Source organism: Helianthus annuus, chromosome 6, assembly GCF_002127325.2.
Source record: "Helianthus annuus cultivar XRQ/B chromosome 6, HanXRQr2.0-SUNRISE, whole genome shotgun sequence".
Lineage (NCBI taxonomy): Eukaryota > Viridiplantae > Streptophyta > Magnoliopsida > Asterales > Asteraceae > Helianthus > Helianthus annuus.
The window spans coordinates 45,267,958-45,276,856 of record NC_035438.2 but is presented as its reverse complement, the minus strand read 5'-3'; the positions used below and the strand labels follow the sequence as shown (position 1 = coordinate 45,276,856).

Here is an 8,899-nt window from a genome sequence, read left to right as displayed (position 1 = left end):
AAGTTAATCAAGATTAATTAAGATTAAGCAAGATTAATTAAGCCAAGTAAGATTAAGTAATCAGCTAAGCAAGTAAATTAAACACCTAAATAGATATATATGAATATATATATATATATATATATATATATATATATATATGAGATAGATAATATCAAAGGAAGGTGCAAGGAAAGTATCTATATATATAATAAACAAACAAGGTTTGGGACACGTGTCGCGTTGTGGTGCAACCTCACTAGATTTTTGGCGGGAAAATGTGGGAAAGCTATAATTTTTACACGGGATCCGAATGGCAACAACGGTACCCGATTTTTTGACCCGGGTATATAATGAAATAAAAAAACCCTAATCATTCTAATCCCTCATTTGTTCACACCGCCATCCCAAAAATGAAGAATTCATCCCAGCCGCCCTATTCTTCTCATCTTCGATCCACGATTCAAGCTTCATTCCGTTTTCTTAATCTTATCTCAAACCCCAATTTCGTTGGCTGGTTATTCGAGATGGGTTTTTCACTTCATCTTCTTTAGGGTTTGTTCACTGTTTGTTCTTGATTAATCGACGAATCTTTTAACCGATCGATGGAGAAGATGATTACAGATTAGTAGGATGATAAGACGATCGGAACATGATGATCGGATCGTCGTCCAGTGATGGGAAGATGGTGATAAAACTCAAGATTTCGAAACTTTCAGATGAAGATGTAACGGAAGATGAAGAATCTCCGGTGATCGAAAAAAGGGTTTTTGTGGAATGCAAAAAGGAGTTTAGCTCAGGTAAAGCATTGGGTGGTCACATATCAGGATCTGGTTTCCACAGACTTTGTGGGAGACAACAGGTAAAGGAATTATTTATATCATTGTTTGTTTCAATTTTTTTTCAAGTGTTCCACATATAAAGAAATAAGAATGTAATTAAAGTGGCGTAGTTGTGATAAGATATATTTGGATTCTTGTGTATTTTGCAGTTTTTTATTATTGAAATTGGATGTCAATATATTAATGTTATCAGCTCTATATCTTAACAGAAATAAAGAAATACAATGAGGCCATCCGCTAAAATCTTTTGAAACAATGGCGTATATCATAAAGAATCCACCCAAGGTATGATTTTGTGCTTTTGTATTAGTTTTTGTGTGGTTGGTTAACTAATGAGATGATGTGGGATGATTCAGAATTTTAAGGCCTTTGTAGTTGGGCATTTTTGTGATCGTGCGGTTGACATTCTAAGGGCTACTAATGCTTATAGGGAGGGCCTGCAAGTCCCCGGTGATGTGGATAACAGGGAGAGCTTCAAGATATGGGATGACGTTGATTCAAGCATGATCCATCCTTTTGTTGCTTTTATGTGTATCAGAGCAACTGGAGCTTCCAATTTCACTCCTATCGGACCATTCGGGGTGAGTTTTACGTACATGGGTTATATCTACCATTTGTTGTAAAAAGTTGTTCTAAATTGAGTCGATCCATCACCAAAAAACAATGTCGATGTAGGGTTTTGGATCATTTTTAGAGCGTTCAACTGGGTCTGCTTCAACATTGTCTGTAATCTCTCTCTCTCTCTCTCTCTCTCTCTCTCTCTCTCTTCCTATCTACATTTATAGATGATCATATTAGGGTTTAGATTTGGATGTATCTTCTGCTATCATTTATGGAAAAGCCCCCTACACAGGCCAAAGGGTATAAGCTTTCTTTGTGTTTTCCTTCCATGTTTCAAAGAAGTATCCAGTTGTATTTGTATTGTTATCTATCTGTGTTTCTGTAGCTTATTCAATTTTACATCTATTCAAGTTTGATTGATTATTGTTTTTTTTATACCTGGGGTTCCATGGTGACACTTTCGTATCTTTAGCAGACAACGCCGATCTCTCCGGCTCCTTCTACGTAAGTCTTGTGGCAAGTTGTCTCCTTGAGTTTTCTCAGTTATTCTTGGTTTTCATAATGTTTGCAGCACGTGATCCAAAATAAGATTCCTATTTTGTGCACATTGTTAATAGTCGCAATATTCTTAAGGAATTGAATGTTGATTATTTCAGAAAGGATAATGCAATTTCAATAACAATTTATTTTTTTTGCAAGACTTGGATATGCAACTGATGAAATGGGATTAAGACAAGCTTTCCAGGAACAGAACGAAGTGATTAAAGGTATTTATATTGTAGATAAAATGTCAAATGTTGAGTTTACTGATTTCATTAGATGTACTCACTACAAGCGAACTGAATTTTGCAGCCAAAATTATTACTGATCGAGATTCTTTGGTAGGTCTCGAGGATTTAGTTTTATTAGTTATACATCAGCTAATACAGCTAATAGCGCTCTCGAGGACATGGATGACTTGATTAGATTTATTTGTTTTTCTGAATTGGTTTGAAGAAGTATTATCAAACAGTGGCACCTTCGATATTATCGTAAGCTTTACCATCAGAAACTGCTCGAGTTCTCGGTATTCAGTCACATAGTGTTCAGGTTTGTTGTTTTATTCTTAGTGTTCGTTTACAAATTTGTCATGTTAGTTGGAAACTGGCGCTGTTGAATTATAGATTATTGATGTGTTTGTGAATTCATAGGTCGAGTTCTCAGTATTCAGTCGCCATACCGTCTGCCTCCAACGCCATCGTCAGGTAAAACACATAGTATCTCTGTTGGTATACATCTCCTATCTAATCTATGCAAATCCGCATGTTGATTTATTTCAGTTTCCGTGTTTTCTGATTTCCTTTTTATTTCTTTCAGTCGGATTCTCACATTTGTCGTACTTTTCAATTTCTATATATTGATTAGTTTGAAAACCTAATTTTCACACACACTTCGAGTTCTTTGAGGTATGAGATTTCTCTCCAAATTTTATTTTTATGTTTGTTTATTTTTCTTTTAGTTCTATGTTCTTCAGGCGGTGGCGTTAGGTTTTGTTGGTTTTAACGGGAAGACTAGAGAGGCTGCAAGCATTTGGTGGATAACAAGTAAGCGATTATCGTTACCGGTAATAATAATATTTTGTTATCTGGTTTGGTTACACCCATTCATGCTTTTTATATATACAAAAGCTTGCTTTGCTAATTTTCTTTTATTTGTTTTTAGGATTCGATATATTTTATTCTATTTATAACTTTTTGTGAAGAAAGGAAGTTCCACGCGGGCCTAAAGAAAGTCCTAAAGGACCGTGATTGTTCGGTAGGCTAATGCCGCACTTTGATCCTCCACGTCATGATAGGGCTAACACGATTTGAAGGGCTTTGCATCTTGGAGTGAATCTTAAAAAGGCGCTTTTGGTTTGAAAGATTTTGTTTCCACTCTTTTGAGGATAAACACATATCTTTGAAAATATATATGATTACTTCGTTTGCTAGAAAAATGACAAGGATAAGTGGATAACAAACATAATGACAATATTCACAAACATGTGTTTTGGTTTTAATTTGCTAAAAAAGCTGTTTCGGTTTCAGTTTTGAAGGGTGAATTTTTACAACACCTATCTCATTCCTGCCTCTAATCTAATACCTTTATGATATACACATTTACTTTTTAACATTCAAAAAACGCTTAATCATAATTTGAAGGAAGAAAGCAACATGTATGTTTAAATCTCGATCTGTAAAGGTGTAAACTACAGGTCTTTGATTCTTTTATCATTCATATACATTCATACTTTAGGGTTCACATTATGTTTTCGGTGCAGGAACCAAAGGGCGGTGGAAGACTGGAAAATGGTTTGGCAGGGCTAGGGCGACGAACGTATTGGAGGTCGTTGGGACCAAACATGGAGGATTATAGCAGGTCGATGGCTAGGATGATTGCAGCCGGGTCAGGTCAGTTGATTAAAGGAATGTTGTGGTGTGGGGATGTGATAGTTGATAGGGTGAAGTGGGGGAATGAGTCTTTTGAAGAAGAGGATGAAACCATGACATATGTCGAAAGTTAGTCCTGAAGCTTTGAGAATGAAAAGGTATTGACTTTGACCTTTTTTACTTTATAAGTCACTTTATATTTGATTTATTGTTTCTTTTTTTTTGTGTGTTATATACATTTGAATACCCCTAAATTTACCACAAAAGATGTTATAATAATCACATTTTGACATGTTGACTTCAAAAGTCAACTTTATATGATCTTAGATCTCCAATTTTAATATGTTTCCATGGTTCTAAATCGGATTAGGTTTTTTATAAGGGGTTGTGATGATAATTAGCTTTAATGCCCCTGTTTTAGGGTAATTGTGATAGACTAATTGCTGGTGCGTTTGCTTCCATTACGACTTTATCCTCTTCATTTGAAGATGATATATTCTGTACATTGGCTCGAGTGCTCGACATTTGGGACCATGAGTGCAACTGTAATGGGCAGTCTTTGTAATGCAAAGTATGTTACATGTGAAGGTTACTTGTTAACAAAATCGATCAAACTTGGGCCGGGTCAAGCAGGATTGTCTCATAAAATAATTTATGTCCAGTATTTTAATTTTTATATATCACTATTGTGCTTAGGAGTCTGATTGAAATTCGGATTTTTTATTCAATAAAAAGGAAGAAGAGTACAAATCGAATTGAAGGTATGAGTTGTGGATTCCAGTTCTATTAGAAATTCCTTCAAAATTTGTTCGTATACAGATTATTTACTACTATTAGGAGTTGACTTTCACATAAACTTTATAGCAGATTATGTAGATTATGTACATTCTGGTAATTATCACATTAGGCAATAAAACAAATTGAATAATTTAAAAAAACATACTAAACAATAAAAACAATGTAAAGGGCCTCAGACTTTTACTTTTCGCTTTGAGCCTTCTAATTAGTCGTATTGTACTATTATGTATTCATATACATAGCACCTTTTAAATGGTTGTTTTAAAAGGCTCGGAGCGATCAACTGTGTTTAAGAACGTTAAGCTATCCATATTAGTCTAAGATCCCGAGTGAGATCTATCAGTTGGCAAACATGGTGTTGTTCCCATAAATAGCAGTTACCCTAAAGTAAAAAAATCTGGATGACAAGTGGTAGATAGTCCAAAGCTATCAGCTAAAGTTAGATAGTAACAATAGCGAAACAAATTGCGAAAGGGGAGCTCCTAAAAGGAACACAACTGATATGTATAGTAGATTGATATGATATAGGTTGGCCTTAATTGACCCATATGGTTTGTTTATTGTAAAATGTTCCATCTTTTTAGATACTTTTGTAATTCTGCAGATTGGTGGCTGATATTGCAGCGATGACATGAACAGTTTTTTGTGAGTTTTCATTTTTCATCTCATATACAAACTATTTACATTGTTTACCATTGTATCATGCACGTGATGGTTGGAATTTCACTTCTGATGATGATGTCATCGTTCGGACCAAAGCACTTGGTGCAATCTTCAGTGAGTAGCCATTCGAAAGCGCATGTACCTATTTTACCATTATCAAACTTTCTTGTGGTTGAATGATTAAATCATGTTTTTAATTTTAAATTTCAGCTCTGATTAGGCATAAAGAAGGTCTCGCCTGCTTATTACGCACCGCTACGGAAACCCTAACTTTCATTTCCTTCATCATTGTATTGTAATATTCTCTTCTACGCACTATCAACCAACTATACTATTAGAAGCAATTGGGTCACTCTTTTGATCGTCCAACCTGACTTTGATGCATTCAGGTTAACACTCGCAAATCCCTAGGCTTTCTTCTTCTCTAACGACGCAATAATTGAGGTTTTGTAACTGTTTTCCAATCTTAGATTCTTTCTTCTTTGTATTTTCGTTCTTTGATTTTTTCCATTTCCATATTTATCATTTTTGTGATTACCGATTAGGTTACATTTAATTGGGTTTGGATATGTCATGAAATTCAGTTTTTGTGTACTCATTTTTTCAGGTGGTTTTGGGTTAGATTTGGTAGGTGGTTTCAGGTCAGTTTCGGTAATTGATTACAGTTAAAATCGACAACAGGGTGCCATCCCCTCAATCTTCCTCACCATGGATAGATGTTTATTAATGCTTTCTTCTTAGCAACATGGGGTGATTGGCATAAATTGTCCCGTTCCTTCAAAATTCTGGAAATATCCTCTGGGAATAAGGGGTAACTGCAACAAACGTTGAAGGTATAACCAACACAGTATACTATTATGTATATATGCAATGAATGTACGTGTTGGTATATAGGAGATTATGTTATATGATTTATTTTATTTGTGTTGTTTGATATATCTGAGCGATTGGATTGATTTTGTGGAATGGAATGTGATCTAGGATGATTGTTTGAGATATGTGTTAGAAGTGGCAATGTGTGTATCTATTAGTAGTTATGTGGTTTTACCTGGATTTGTTTTATAAATGTTTATTGTATTCTAGCATGTGGATCTGGAGATTGGTGACTGTAGATTGATTTAAATTGATGAGCATGTCATTTTTTCATCATTGTTAGCTTAGATTTCAATTAATCATATTACACACACACACACACACACATATTTTTAGTTACAAGATGATTCCTAGCTTGCTTATTAAGTCATATGTTTTTGTTATTTGAAGCAACATCTAAGGTTGAGCAGCTGGCCTGATATGATAAATGTGTCATCGGTTTGAAGGTTTGACCATTGTTAGCACAAAATGTTGAATATTGCCGTTGTTGTTCGCGATGTATTCTATAACCAACCAGCTAAAAGGAGACATTATAGTCCAGGTTCTTCTTTTATGTGATAAATTGTAAACTTAAATTGTTTTAATCATTTTTAATTGTTGTATGGAATGGCAGTGGGCTGCACTGAATGATGCCGGACAGTAGGAGCTTCAGTAGCTTCTGTTGCTGGTTGGGCAACCAGTGATGTCGAGCACAAGGGATCAGTGGATCTAGGCGTTGGATGGGGCTGGGGTACTTACTATTCGGAGTATAAAAAAAGAGCTACAAAGGAAGCGGTACGGGGTCTCGGCTAATGTGTTTGAGCGGAACAGTTGGATACCGAAAAAGGTGGGTATCGTGGCTTGGAGAACGGGTTTAAAAAGCTTGCCGACTCAGTGTCCTTTATTGGTTAGAAGCATTAATGTGCCGTCCAATCTATTTCCGATTGTGGCGAACATCTCTGTGTCAAGCGAGTTTGCTCAGGATTTGGCAATGGGTCACCCGTTGGTGTAAGTTGTAGCCTTTCTTTTGCTTTTGACAAGCAAGATGTGCTAAGGTTTAACACGTATTGGGCTGGATCAACGAGGTTTAAGAAGACTGGATTAGCGAGCTGGTTTTATGATATCTTATTTTCTTGATCTGTTGCAGAGATATTGTATAAAATTTATTGACGACTACAAATCCTAATCACCAAATAACTTGGGCTGCATAACTGTAATAAGCAACTTAGTAGAAATATGTTACATAACAATATGACATCTTATTTTCTTCAACTTACTGTACTTTTTTTAGTAGTTAATTACATTTGTTTTGATGATATTTGTTCAACATTCAAGTTTGATAACCCTCTTGTGTGTATTTTGCATCTTGGAGTTCAACAGTTAAAAGACTATCGTCATACCTCTTAGATGGTTCTTTTCGTTGAAGGGATTCGATTTACTCAAGGAAAGATTTTGGCAACTCAATGATATGCATCTTCAAAGGGACTCAACTATCACAACCTGATTTCCGGTAGGCTCGGAAGGGTCTAACCTTGACGGTTGGTTACCGGTTACAATCACAAGTTTATTTAATAACAATGCAGCGGAAGATACTAACGAGTTTTAAAATGTTGTTTATGTACCTTTTAGTATTGAAAACTAAATTTTCCTAACCCGGGATGTTCCCGGGTGATAGCCTAGTAAGAAGATATATATGTGGGTACGAAGCTTCCTAGAAGATGTATAGGTAACTTCCTAGAAAAGATATAGGTAATTTCCTAGAAAATACAAAGGAAACTTCCTAGAACTTTCGTACTTCCTACCTATAAATAAGAAGCTTAGGAATTCATTTCCTTTGTTCATTTCTTCTATTTCTCTCTCTATACGTTAGTGTTCTAACCAATAATCACCGATGCGATGTTCTGTCCGATCGATTCAGGAACCAACTAACGAATGCCAAAGTGTTGTACTTTGTGAATTTCGGTAAGCGGAATCCAAAGTACTATACTTTGTGAATTTCGGTAAACGGAATCCAAAGTGTTATACTTTGTGAATTTTGTTAAGGTTCGAATCTCGTGACTACCGTTAGGTTTGATTTGGGTTTTACACAAATACGTATTCCATTCTGTTAAACTATATGTTTAACTACCAGAATACTCTCAACTACGCACTTACAATCAAACAAGCTGTTTAATCATCAGAAGGTTCAGAATAATAAAGTATATACGTGATCATCAGAAGGAATAGAATCAAAAAGCTGGTTAAATCAATATTGCATGCTTATAAAGTGAGTCATTCTCTTTTTATCAACTGTTTTACAATACATCAAATTATTTTCAAATGTTATAATTACAGGGATTAAGTCGTGGTTATCTTAATCACTGGCTAGTGGGGTATTGTGCACATTACTAATTTCTCACGGTTAGGCTAATAAGCCCTAACACAGGTTAGGCTAATAAGTCCTAACAGTGACAAAACGTCACTACTTGGGTGACTGGACCCAATAGTGGTATGACCATCGTCACACGGGTGGCAAGGCCAGATAAAACTAAGATAAATGCCATTGTAATCGCTCTTATGCTATAATTTATAACTAAGGGTCGTTTTATAAAAATGAATGAACTCACTCAGTATTTCCTGCTGACAAATTTTTTTTTAAAAAAACGCGTTTCAGGTAATTACACTAGATTGGAGTAAGAGTTGAATACGGCACCGACAAGACTTACAGAAGTGACTCATTTTATCAATTAAATTAAGAATTATCATTTTATGTATTCGGGTTTATCCTATATTAAAAGCTACCTTTGTAAAACATGG

General features: G+C 35.3%; 1 long non-coding RNA gene across 50 annotated transcripts; it reads left to right on the top strand.

Annotated features, from left to right (window-relative positions):
• Positions 1-361: 361 nt before the first annotated feature.
• LOC110865396 lies at positions 362-7,416 on the top strand. Of its 50 annotated transcripts, none has more exons than XR_004860786.1 (18): positions 362-841; positions 1,031-1,106; positions 1,252-1,402; positions 1,497-1,547; positions 1,855-1,886; positions 2,082-2,149; positions 2,235-2,471; positions 2,573-2,626; positions 2,739-2,827; positions 2,909-2,965; positions 3,124-3,176; positions 3,682-3,948; positions 5,193-5,365; positions 5,462-5,546; positions 5,641-5,695; positions 5,859-6,084; positions 6,515-6,665; positions 6,738-7,416. It is a non-coding gene; the product is annotated as an uncharacterized LOC110865396 (long non-coding RNA). The 50 variants fall into 50 exon arrangements; XR_004860775.1 differs by having other exon boundaries at positions 3,084-3,176; XR_004860770.1 differs by having other exon boundaries at positions 2,909-2,985; positions 3,084-3,176.
• The last annotated feature ends 1,483 nt before the right edge of the window (positions 7,417-8,899 follow it).